General features: G+C 35.1%; 1 protein-coding gene across 2 annotated transcripts in view; it reads left to right on the forward strand.

Moving 5' to 3' along the window:
• Positions 1 to 13,044, forward strand: part of ITPR2 (inositol 1,4,5-trisphosphate receptor type 2) — a 510,130-nt gene that overhangs the window by 330,189 nt on the left and 166,897 nt on the right. The gene's annotated exons all lie outside the window — the stretch shown is intronic.

The raw sequence follows: 13,044 nt of genomic DNA on the forward strand, positions 1-13,044 counted from the left end.
GTTGTAATTCCAACGCGAATACTTGCATTGCGTATATATCATTGTGGCACTAAAGAGCTAAAATTAAGCATTATGTAACTTGGCTGAATGAGGGAAATAATTCTCAGAGCTGGAGAGTAAAACATTTTGTTTCTGACAGCAGTAAGATTTCAGTCTTAGTATGTTTTAGCATAATATTTTAGAAGCTTGTTTTGTAGACTGAGAAAATGTTCTTGTCCATGGCCTGGCTCGTAATTGAAAATAAAATAAATCATTATGTTGATCATTTTCATAGTGAACATTAGTGGAAAGGAATTAAAAATTGTGTATGTAGGCGGCATGTTGATATTCTTTAAAATTATTTTCTGTTTGAACTTATACTCAGTGGCTTAAAATAACTAGGAGATTTTATTAGAAGTTAACTCCTAATAGCTCAAAATAACGAATATTTTAAAAGTGGAAACTCTTGTTATCTTTTCACAAAAAAAGATAAAAGGGGGGCAAATGATATCCTAAAAAGTGAATCCCAGGAAAGAAGACAAGGCATTATTTTACTAATAGACACTTGAAGAACAACTAGAATGTGACCAAGATCAATGACAGGTATTTTACTTTCCCTCTCAATTCCTTCCAAATGAGATTTGAAAATTCAACAAGGAGCCCTGGAGAGAAGTTGATATTCATTTTCTGACCTTTTGAAAGAGTAATAGAGCTGCCTAAGCACTAAGAAGGCACTGAGGGAACTGAAATATTAAACAAAGTGCTTCCATTTCAGTACATGAAAGAAGAGAAGACATGTATTTCACTTAGTTTGAGGTAAAGCCATCATGTAGTGCAGCACAGCTGTAGTTATTGTTTCTTCTTACAGAAAGATTTCATAGGCTCATAATATCATAGACCTAGAACTGGAAGGAATCTTAGGAGTTATCTAGTATCTCGTTTTAGAAATGAAGATATAGAGGCCCACAGAGGGTAAGTGATTTGGCCAAGGTTACTTAGATAGTGAGTGACAAAGCTGGGATTCAAACTCACACCCTGTGCCCTGTGTTTACTTCTCTTTCTACCATACTCCTGTTCTTTGTATTATTTTCCAAAAATTTGCTTATTTTCAAATATAACTTTATATACGTACATACATACATATATACACATATATGTACACACACGTTAAATTAATTTGTTTTCAGTTTCCAACAATCACTTCCATAACTTTTAAATTTTCTCCCTCTCCCTTCTTCCCCCTACCCCTTCCCTCCCAGAGATGGCATGCAATCCCATATGAGCTCTACACATACATTCCTATTAAACACATTTTCACATTAGTCATGTTGCACGGAAGAATTAAAGCAAATGGGAGAAACAATGAGAAAAAAACAAACCAAATCAAAACGTAACACAAGAGAAAATAGTCTGCTTAATTCTGCATCCCGATTCCATAGTTCTTTCTCTAGATGTGGATGGCATTTTGCTTTGAGTCCTTTGAGAATGTTTTAGGTCCTTGCATTGCTGTGAAGGGCTAAGTCTATCAGAAACAGTCCTTGCACCCTGTGGCTGTTACTGCGTATAATGTTCTTCTGGTTCTGCTCATTTCACTCAGCACCAGTTCATTTAAGTCTTTCCAGGTTTTTCTAAAGTCTGACTGTTTATCATTTCTTATAGCAAAATAGTATTCCATTGCATGCATATACCACAACTTGTTCAGCCATTCCCCAACTGATGGGCATCCCCTTGATTTCCAGTTCTTGAACACCACAAAACAGCTGCATTAAGTATTTTTGTAAATGTGGGACCTTCTCCCATTTTTATGATCTCTTTAGGATAAAGTCCTAGAAGTAATATTACTAGGTCAAAGGGTATGCACATTTTTATAGCCCTTTGGACATAGTTCCAAATTGCTCTCCAGAAAGTTTGGATTAGCTCACAGCTCCACCAACAATGAATTAGTGCTCCAACTCTCCCACATTTTCTCCAACATTTATTATCTTCCTGTTTTGTCATTATAACTTTATATATTACATTCAGTTTAAGAAGGCCCTTATTAATAGCTTAGAGGATCTATTTGGCTAACCCTCCACAGGTAACGTTTTAGTTCAATCATCTTAAAATGCCAGACTTTTGAAATATGTTTTCTTTTAAGCTGAATCCATTTACTACAACAGAAAATTATACTTGACACCTGAATGTGATACTTTACATTTTCTTAATATGTTTGAGGTGGCAATAAAATTGGAAATAAACTTCAGATTCATGTCAGACTTGAATATCAGCATTGAACATGTGTCAGCCCACAAAAATGTCTTCTTATGTTTTATTACAATATCAGCATTTTACAAGTGCTTAAGGGAAGTTATTTTCTAGAATTTCTATCACAAAATTTGAATATGTTACAAATAGGCCACTTTAGCATATTTTACTTTAAAATGACATGTCATTGGTACTAAATTTTTATAACAATGAAGGTATTAATAGGAAACAAGTAAAATTTTGTAAGCAGTATTCAGTAATGGACTGCATCTTTGCTACTTCAAAATTAAATAAAATTGTGAGATTATAATTTTATGATAAAAATTTTAGGTAGAGCATTTATTAAAGGCTTACTTTGTGACAGGAACAATGTATTTACAAGTTCTGTGAATATGAATACAAGTAAAAAAAGATAGTCACTATCTAAAAAAGCTTACATTCTTATGAGGGAAGATAGCACATAAAGGAGAGTTGGGAGGAGACAAAATGAGGATATCTGTTTAAGGAAAAGGATACTGGTGATGAGAGAAGGCCAGAGAATGATAGCACATAAAGGAGAGTTGGGAGGAGACAAAATGAGGATATCTGTTTAAGGAAAAGGATACTGGTGATGAGAGAAGGCCAGAGAATGTAGGAGTGAAGTAAACATGGCCTCTCAAAGAATTGTGATCTGGACCAGGGATTCACCAATCAGAACAAAGGACCACAAGGTATCTCCATGGTGACAGGGCTACTGGTATGGAGGTAGAGAAGTTTGGTGAATGATGAATGGGGCCAACAGTTAAGTGTACATGGCTTGGGGACTTCATGAAATGAGTTTGGACCACAAACACCAATCAGAGAAAGGACTCCATAATTTAAGACTCCAAGAGACAAAATGAATAAAGAAAGAAAATGGGATAGTGGAGAGAGTGCTGACCTTGGAGGCGAAGAAACTTAGATTTGAGTTCTGCTTCAGATATTAGCTAGCTGTGTGCCTCAATTTCTTCTCCTAGAAAATGGGCATAGTGCTTGTACCACCTATTTTACAGGGTTGTTTTGAGGCATGCACTTTATCAGCCTTAAATTGTGAAATGAATAAGGGCTATTTCTGGTATCATTGTTATTTTATAGATCCACACATCCATGTGTGTTTTCTTATGAAAATGTAGATAACACCAGGCTTTCAAAGGAACAGGAAAATACATTATATACTGTGGTTGATTAACTGCATCATGACTAATATCAGAATAAAGTGAGTAAATAAAGTATGTAGGAGCATAGATTTAGAACTGAAAGAGGTCTCAGAATCCATTGAGGCTAATGGCTTTGAGGACCAGAGAGATTTAGTGGTATGCCCAATATCAAAGATGGGATTTAAACTCAGATATTTCTGACTCCAAGTACAGGGCTTTATCCTCTATATCAAGCTGCCCCTAAATGTTAGTAGAGTGTATAGAATTAAAAAAAAATAATTTCTATTTATTGACTACAGAAAGTGAGAGAGGCTATTTTTTTCTCTCTTTTTTCATTCTTTTGCTCTTTTATGTTTTAACATTGCAACTATATTGGTGTGAGTTTGCTTAGAAGGGAAATCTTGAGTAACGGATTACCATTTTCCCTTTTCAGTGCTTTCTACCTTAAAGAATAGATCCCTCTTTCTGTTTCTCACTGTAACATGTAGTATGAAGATTATTTTACTGATACTGTGTTTCTTTTTCCTACTGACTAGCATGTTACTTTTGACTGTGAAGGATATGCTGATGACTTCTGAGGCAGAAATTAATTTGAATATCATAAAATTGTTCAACCTTGGACAGTTATAGATTTTTCCATTCAACTTACAATCACCTCTTTCAAACTGATGAAAAACAAAACTAACTTCTTTGACTTGTTGTAGCTTAATGTGAAAATGTTTTGCTGAAAATCCAAGGAGAAGATATCATGAGATTTTGTTTAGATTCCAGCAAAACTTTTACCCATGTTTTTAACTGAGAAATTCTTGAGGCACTTTAATATTAGTCCTTATTTCAATCTTACTTCTCTTTTGTATACTGTTGAGATAGGTTTTAAGTGTCTTAAACTGAGATAAAAATGAAACTCCAAAATTAATTTTCCCTTTAAAACAGTTCCTGGCAGCAGTTATAAAATAAATGAACTAAAGTCTGTATTCTGGTGGTAGAACTGCACATACAGTGGCAAGTCACTGTAGCTGACAGGTTTCAAGTTACTGCAGGTTGTGATACCCAAAGTGGTTTGATGCGATGTTATTTCCAAACGAAGTTGTGAAAGCATGAGTCAGGACAACAGATAGTCCAATGAAATGTTTAGCAATTTACCTTCTGATAATTATCACTTCTAGCAAGGCTAGAAACTCTTTTATATAATTCTCATAAGCATATTTTAAAAGCCCAGGAACATGAGCACTGACCTAAGGAGTCTTCTAAATTATTAGGCTTGACTTTATTAGAAGGACTAGTAATAACAATTTAATTCCTTAATGTATCATTTTAAAGTAGAAAGAAATCCCTTCCAAGACCAGGTTTAATTTAATATATATCTTTGAATGTTGCAGTTAATAGAAAGCTTGTGACATGCACAAACTGATGAAATTCAGGACTTTGGCTCATATACTGGACTCATGTGCTTATACATATTTACACACTAGAAGACAAAGCCTTGCATTTTAATACTAAGAGTAAGAAATACCACATGCCTACAGTGTACTTCTGATTTAGAAATATTAGAGTACTTTCAGAATTTGATAATTATTCTTTCAGACATTTGATAATTGTTATTCTACCATTATGAAAAATATAGATGCTGTTGTGTAGCCTTGGGCAAGCCATTTAACCCTACTTGACCTCAGTTCTCTTATTTTTAAAATGGTGAGGTTGGACTTAATGGGTTGTTAGAAATTTGGTATTTCAATAAATATAGAAAGGCAAACAAATGAAACAGTATCCTATTTCTAAACTGAATGGTAGTTCAGTTTCACATCAGCCCTCATGAACATGAGCCCATGCTCCATGGATACATAAATTGTAAGTCTGAGTTATATCTAATCTGGATAATCTCTGCTGTCCTTCTCCATCTCAATTTACAGATGAGAAAATGGAGACAAATAAAGTTAAGTGATTTACTGAGGGTCACACAGCTAGTAAGTGTTTGAGGCCAGATTTGAACTCAGGAAAATGAGTTTTCCTTACTCTAGTATTCTATCCACTGTGCCACCCAGTGCACCTCTCTGGTGTTCTGAGTACATTTATGCTAATCAATGTGATTTAGTGGGTAGAGAGCCAGTCTCAGAGTTAGGGAGGTAGAGTTTCAGACACTACATCCTACATATTTCCTATCTTTGTGGCCTTGGACAAATTATGTAACCTCTCCTTCTCTCAGGTGACTACTATCTAAGACTATGGAACAGCTGCTAATCTTCTTTGGTAGCAAGAGTTTCCTCACCAAGGAGCTTCCTACACCAGTGAAATCATAGGACCAGGATTACCATTCCCCCCATCTCCCAAACCTCCATTTCACAAGTTACCCCTTTGATTTTCACAACTTAGGGGAGGAAAGGCCAGTATTATTAGTCTCCTTTCAGATGTAATAGGATCCTGGGATCATAGATTTAGAGCTGAAGGAACATTGGTGTCATCTAGTCCAACCTTGTCTTTTTACAGGTAAGAGAATGGAGGCCAAATTGGGTTAAATGATTTGTTCAGGGCCACATCTACAAATACAGCAGGAGAGGCAGAGCCAAGGTTCGGAACCAGGTCCTTTGACACAAGATCCGGTGGTTTTATCCCTGTTCCCTGCTGTTTCTAGATGGGAGAATAGGCTCAGAACTTGTCTGAATTCATAGTTATTGAAAAGTCAGTCCAATAACTTAGGTTTTTCTAACTCCAAGGTTAATAAGGTTTTTGCTACAGTATGCTGTCTTTAAGTTAAGCAGAAAGGGAATCGATATAAGGATTCATAGACAGTCATGTGAATAATAGCTACATTTGGTTATCATTTGCCTTTAATTCATTATATCTTTAATTGAAATGATCAGTGCTCTTCTGTAGTCCTCATGGCAGTTATATATAACCAGAAATAGACTGGCTCAGACAATATAAAGTGGAGTTTAATGGACAACGGTTATCCTTAGAATACTGATAATTTTTTTTTTTTTTGCTGTCAGACAAAAGATGTGATGTTTGGAAAGGATTGTGACTCTTTCCACTATTCTATCCATAACTTTACAGGAATCAGATGAAACATGTGTTGTTTTGCTTGTACATAGTATGCGGAGGTATGGCTGTCCCTTGTCTTCAGGAAGACTTGGATTGGCATAATGAAGCTTTATTTATTGTAATCTGAAATAGTAGATAAATAACATTGACTTTTAAACTTCATATGGAAAGCTGTCCTGTGTCATGGGAAGAAGGAAAATGATGGAATGGGGTGATGTATTTTTCATTACACTGTACATTCATTTGAGAAAAATAGAAAGTTCCATAGCCAGAATAATAAAATTTGGTTCAGCTAATTTAATGTAATTAGTGCCTGCACGTGTCAGTTATCTTCAAATCATATGTGATTTAGTAAGTAGTTCATAATGATGTTGTGAAACTCTCTTCCTTTATAGAAACTTTTAAACTTTTTATTTGTCCCTGAAAGTACTGTTCACATATCAAAAAGCAAATTGCAGTATCTTTCTCAAGGATGATAATTATTTTTCCTAACATGTTTATGAGACTTGTACTCTAATTTCCATGAAGTTTCTTGTAATATTTAGTTTATACACCTAAAGCAGTGTGAGGTATCCATGGAAACTGTCTAGCCTATATTCAGTGCAGTGGTTTTCCTTCCCACACAGGTCAGGACACAAATATTTCCAGAAACCAACTCAATTTATTGTGCCTTGAACATCAGGCAGTTTTAAGAAGAAACTGATTCCTAAGCGACACATACAATTTCATACTTAATTAGCAGTTTGAGCCTCTCTGTATTTTACTAACAGATGTAACATTCAAAACATTTGCCATCATAATACATCTGTTTTCCAGATACACTTAAATTAAATGCAAGAATTGTGTAGCAAATAAAAGTAATAGTTTAGCAAGAAAAAATTCAGACAAAGTTGTCATTTCTTCAGATTTGTACTTCCATAAGCCATTCAAGGATTAAAATTTTTTAAATGATAATTTCACACTATCCATGCTTCCTAAAGGAGAAAAACACTTTTTCTATAGTTTCTTCCCCTTCCCCCCCATTTTTCTTGATTGCTAAAATACATTGATTTCTATGTCATTTCCATTACTATGGCCTCTTTTCCCCCATCTGACTATTATTCTGTTTTTTTGTTTGAGGCATTTGGGGTTGAGTGACTTGCCCAGGATCACACAGTGATCTGACTTGAACTCAGGTCCTCCTGACTCCAGGGCCAGTGCTCTGTCTAATGTACTATCTAACTGTCTAGCTATTATTCTAAAATGGCTTAGGGACTTTGGCATGACATTTTAGGGCATTGTTGAATTGTACCATTATGTGGAACCATTAAGGTAATAAAAAGTTTTGAATACAAGGGACAAAAGAGTGTATGACTTGATGGTTTGAGCACCAAATCACTTTGCCAAAAGTTTTTTTTTTTAAGTCTTTGATACTACACTTTTATGAATTGATTCTGATTACCTCTAAAATCAAAAGAATAATGGAGAGTTTGTGAAGACTAATTAGCTCATCTATGCATCAGTGTTAAAATTCTAGAAAGAATAATTTTTGACTCCATTCTATAAATTATTATGAAGAATGAATGAATAAAGCATTTATTAAGTGCTTGCTATGCATGAAGCACTGTGCCAAGTTTTGGGGATACAAATAGAAGGTTAAGATAATACCTGCTCTCAAGGAGTTCACTTGTAGCAGTAATGCTTTCTAAACAAGTATCTTTTGTGGTCAGTCATTGGCTATATCACAAAATGAAAAATAATCCATGTAGAAAATTTACACATTTGAAGTACAGTTCATTGGGAAGAAACTTTGGGGTATCATTGCTTTGTTCTTATTTCAAATGAGAAAGAACCTGGTTGCTGAAGAACCTCAGGGGATTTCCACTTTTAGTGGCATTCCATCAGACATATATGAGGTCTTTAGCTTCAGGCCTACAGCTGATCCTGATCCTGCTAATAAATGCGATGCAGGTCTTCAAAGTTCTCAGTAACCTGAAGTTGGAACTTTGGTTTTTCCTTTTATATAAAAGATAGTCTTGCTTCCTTATGTAGGTTATGAGCTTCTTATCAAGTTTCCTGCTTCCAAGATGTATATCATGTGGTAATCATGGGGTTAGAGGCCAAACTTAAAATTTAACTTCATAGCTAAACTTCATAATTAAATATCAAAATTTAACTTCCTGGGGCTTGCATCTGTAAAAAGTATTCTTTTCTACACCCCCACGATAGAAGAAAAGGTTATTTTTTATATAAGTACTTTGTCAATGAATTTGTAACTTTTATCAAACAATGAGACAGGATCTATCAAGAATTTCAAGTTGATGATGAACATGAATCTATGGGGGAATCTATTATAAAATTCAGAAAATGAAGATCAAGAGATGGATGTATTGAAAACTATCTGCTTTCCCACTCACATACTGATAAGTCACTTAATTTTTCAGTGCCCCAGGCAATTCTAAAATTATGTTATACAAGAGTTGCTTTTAAAGGGGAGCTCTCTGACACAAACTTCCCTACACCAGTGAAATCACAGTTCCAGACCAAAAATATAGAAGTAGAATTTTCTACGGAATTCTAGAAATTCTGAAATTTTCATTTCAGTCATCCAGGTTTGCAATGTAGAAATTATTCTTGACTGCGCTCTACTTCACTCTTCATAGTCAATCAATTGCCAAGTTTTGTTGAATCTGTTTTTATGATATTTCTTGCTTCTTATCCCTTCTCTCCATTCACATGGCCACCACTTGAGTATAGGCTCTCATCACCTCTCCCCTGGACTATTGCAATAGCCTCCTAATTAGTCACCTCACCTTCAGTTTCACTCTTCTCTAACTGATCCTTCATACTGCTGATAAACTAATATTGCTAAAGTATGGGTCTAACCATGTTGCTGTAAAAAACTGTAAAAAAGCTTCAGTAATTTTCTATTGCCCCCCAGGATAAAATATAAACTACTCTATTAGGCACTTAAAAGTCCTTAAGCACCTGACTCAAACATATTCTTTTGGCTGATCTTACACAATTCATTTCTCCTAACACATTCTGTGTTCCAGCCAAAGTGGCCGACTTGTTTCCTGTACATGACATGCCATTTTCCTGCCTCTATGTCTTTGCATAAGCTGTCTCTTCTTCCTTCATTGTTCCTAGGATCATAGATTGAGAGCTGGAAGATACTTTAAAGTCCATCCAGTTCAATCCACCTCATTTTAAAAATAAGGAAACGGTGTGGCACAGAGATAAAATGACTTTCCCAAGGTCATTAGACTAGTAAGTACCTGAGCTGGGATTTGAAATCAATCATTCCTAATTTGAAGTCTAGAGCTCTATCCATTATACCATCCAACTTCTTACTTTAGACTCAGCTCAAGTACCATTTCTTGCAAGAGGCAATCTTGATTCCATCAGTTGTTAGTGCTCCATCACTCCTTAAAATTAGGTTTTTTTTTTGTCAGCAGACGTGGTTTATTCCTTGAGAAAGAATTGCCTCATTTTATCTTTGTATGGTTGTGGTATACTTAATAAGTAGCACGAATTGTTATAAATACAACTAAAAAAGAGATATTTTAAGAAATGTTTGATCTCTTAAATTATGCTTTGTCAGACAAATCAACTCCATATTTTGTAAGTCTGATGTAATATAATCTATTATAATGAAACTGACAGTGAAATTTGTGTTTACTTGATTCTGAAGAAATGTTTTTACTTTTGGAGAGATTAATCCTTTTACCATTCAGACTGGTTTCTTTTAAGAAAACTCAAAAATCTGTTTTTACTTCCTTCTGTCCTCGCTACTTATGCCCTTGGCAGAATTTGTATTACAGTGGTACTCATGGGTCACAATAAAGTTGCTGTGCATCATTGTTTCTTCAAAACCCACTTTGGTTGTTATATAAGCGTTAGGCAGTTGTGCTCTATTTACTCCTCACTCTTCTATGCTAGTAAGTACTAGAGGTAGAAACTGTAAAATATCAAGCAATAGGGATTGTGTCTTTAGTAATGACTGCTGAAGAAAGATGCCAGTTAATATGATAGTAAGCCATCCCTGACAGGGTGGTGTTTTGTCTCTTGGAACTGTTTGAAGAATGTTATTTCAGATTATATTGTTAGCATTGTCATTTAGCTGCTTTTCTTTCTCTTTTTTTAATACAAAGTTTACCTTAAAAATTGTTTTTTGAGTAAGAAAGGTTTTTGAAAATGAATCCTTCCATCTCACTACTACCCCTACCAACTGAGCAAATGTTAAAAAAAACTCCCTCAATACATGCCCACGCAGTCTAGTGAAACAAATGCCCACATTAGTCTGTCTGCATTTTGTTTCTCTCTCTCTCAGGAATTGAATGATGTCTTTCATTATAATGTTTTTGGATTTGTGATTTAGCATTGTGTTCATGAGTTTTAATGTTTTTTAAAGTTGTTTTTCTTTATGATGCTGTTATCATTGTATAAATTGTTCTCCTGGTGCTCAGTTCACCTTACATCAGTTTATAAGGGTCTTCCCAGTTTTCTCTGATATTGCTCATCTCATCATGTCTTTGTACTACAGTTTTGTAGCCATTCTCCAAGGACTGCTACAAATATTTTTGTATATAGAGATCCTTTTCTTCTTTCTTTGATTTCTTTAGGGTGTAGACTTAGTAGTGTTAAGGCTTGGTTAAAGGGTATGGACAGTTCTGGGCATAGTTTCAGAAAATTCTTATGGTTTTCAGAACGGTGAGAGCAATTTGTAAACTTTTTCCTTTGAAAGGTACTTTATAATCACTTTTCTTTTTGATGATAACAATGAAGAAGATGATGATGATGAAAATGATATTTTAATTTTCACTGAGGAAAGATTTATATGTTTGCATTGAGCAACCTATGCAGAGTAAAAAGAACAGAAAACAAGCTTTTGCCTTATCTTTAAAAATCATACTGAATATATTAAAGCAAGTTCTGTGGGGAAAATAATTCTCAGTTCATAGAAAAATGTTTCATATTAACGAAGATTTAGGAAATATTCTATTGCAAGTTCCTATCTTAAGTGCTATTTCTTGCCATAGTCTAGAGTGACAATAGATAGTACAGGCTGGCCTAAGAAGCTTCCATGAGGTGGCATGGCAGATGCTGCAACACTGTTAGCAACCCACCCAAGCTCTACCCTGATTCCTTCAAGCTTACAAAAATGCAAGTTGTCATATAATAAATTGCAAAAAAGAATAATTTCCTAACCATGTGACTTACACTGAAATAATTTTGTTAGAATATGTGCCTGGGCCAAAAATTCACTCCCCACTAAACAGCACTCAGCCTACAAAGTTCTTTTCCCCTACCCTACCTTCTGGAGGTTATATCTGTCTTTGTATCACTAGGTTGTGCTAGCTCCAGACTTATCAGTAGGGGTATGGAAATGAAATACTATTCCAATAAAAAAATAACCCATATAGATCTAGAGTTCTTATCACTGATAAATGGGAAATTTGCTGTTGACTAGTCTTATTTCTAAGTCTCTGATATTTGGCTTTTCTGTGGTCATATGGTTTATTAAAACATAGTAAAAAAATGTCAAATTCTCCCATAACCCTCTATTCCTTTTCTGCCTGAAAGAGTAGGAAAGGTCAGAAAAAGGAATCACCTGTTGGAAATCCTCCAGGACTGGCTTTGCAAGTAATGGAGAAAGAATGGGGGAAATGCTGTTGGTGGGGATCTGATCCTGGCATAATCTTACCAGTTAATAAGGTTTCACAGCAGCTGCCAGTTTATTACAGTTCTGTACTTGCTTTTCATTTTGATCTGTCTGACCAGCCTAGCACCTTAATGTTCTCTTTACCCAAGCACTTCTGCTTCCACAATGTGACTTTATAGAATCCGTTCTGTTTCTTCACCATGCCCAGCCTCATGCATTGCAATCAGAGACTCAAGTTCTCATGGACAACATCATTAAAAAGCAAAGAAAGAAGGGGCTGACATCACTCAAATAAGCTGTTTGGGAAGTTTTTATTGGGCTTGCATGGTGAAGTGGAAAAAGTGCTAGATTTGCAGGTATAGGGTCTTGGTTTGCATACCAGCTCTGCTGCTTAATACCTATGTTACTTTGGGGAAATCACTTAATTTCTCTTGCCTTTGTATTTCCTCTTTTTTGAAAAGGAAAGGCTTCATCTAGATGGCCTCATAAGTCTCTTCCAGCTCTAAATCTATGATCTTGTGCTAGCACTGTTATCTAAGGTTGCTACTACACAATTCTTATTGCATGAATAACTTTCAGTTTTCCTATAGAGGTAGTACCATCTCTCAGTGATATCACTGTGGCCAGTGCTACTACTCTCACCTCTTGTAGTACATCTTATATTGACAGAGATCATGATTTTTTAAAAGTTCATATTATTGAACTGTTTCAGAATAAGTAATATGAGCTTTAAATAACATAAACTTTATCTTGGGGAGAATAGAAGAATTTTTTGGTTTATAGAAAAATAGATGAGATTTTATATTCACAGAGTCAGCTATATAAAATCAAGCTAATATACCCAGTCATCCTCTCTCCTCTCCTCTTCTCTCCTCTCCTCACCTCTCCTTTTCTTTCTTCTCTCCTCTCCTCATATCCCCACATGCATGTATTGTTTATCAAAATTGTTATATATTTACATGC

The sequence above is a fragment of the Notamacropus eugenii genome, chromosome 3, assembly GCF_028372415.1.
Source record: "Notamacropus eugenii isolate mMacEug1 chromosome 3, mMacEug1.pri_v2, whole genome shotgun sequence".
NCBI classification, from domain to species: domain Eukaryota; kingdom Metazoa; phylum Chordata; class Mammalia; order Diprotodontia; family Macropodidae; genus Notamacropus; species Notamacropus eugenii.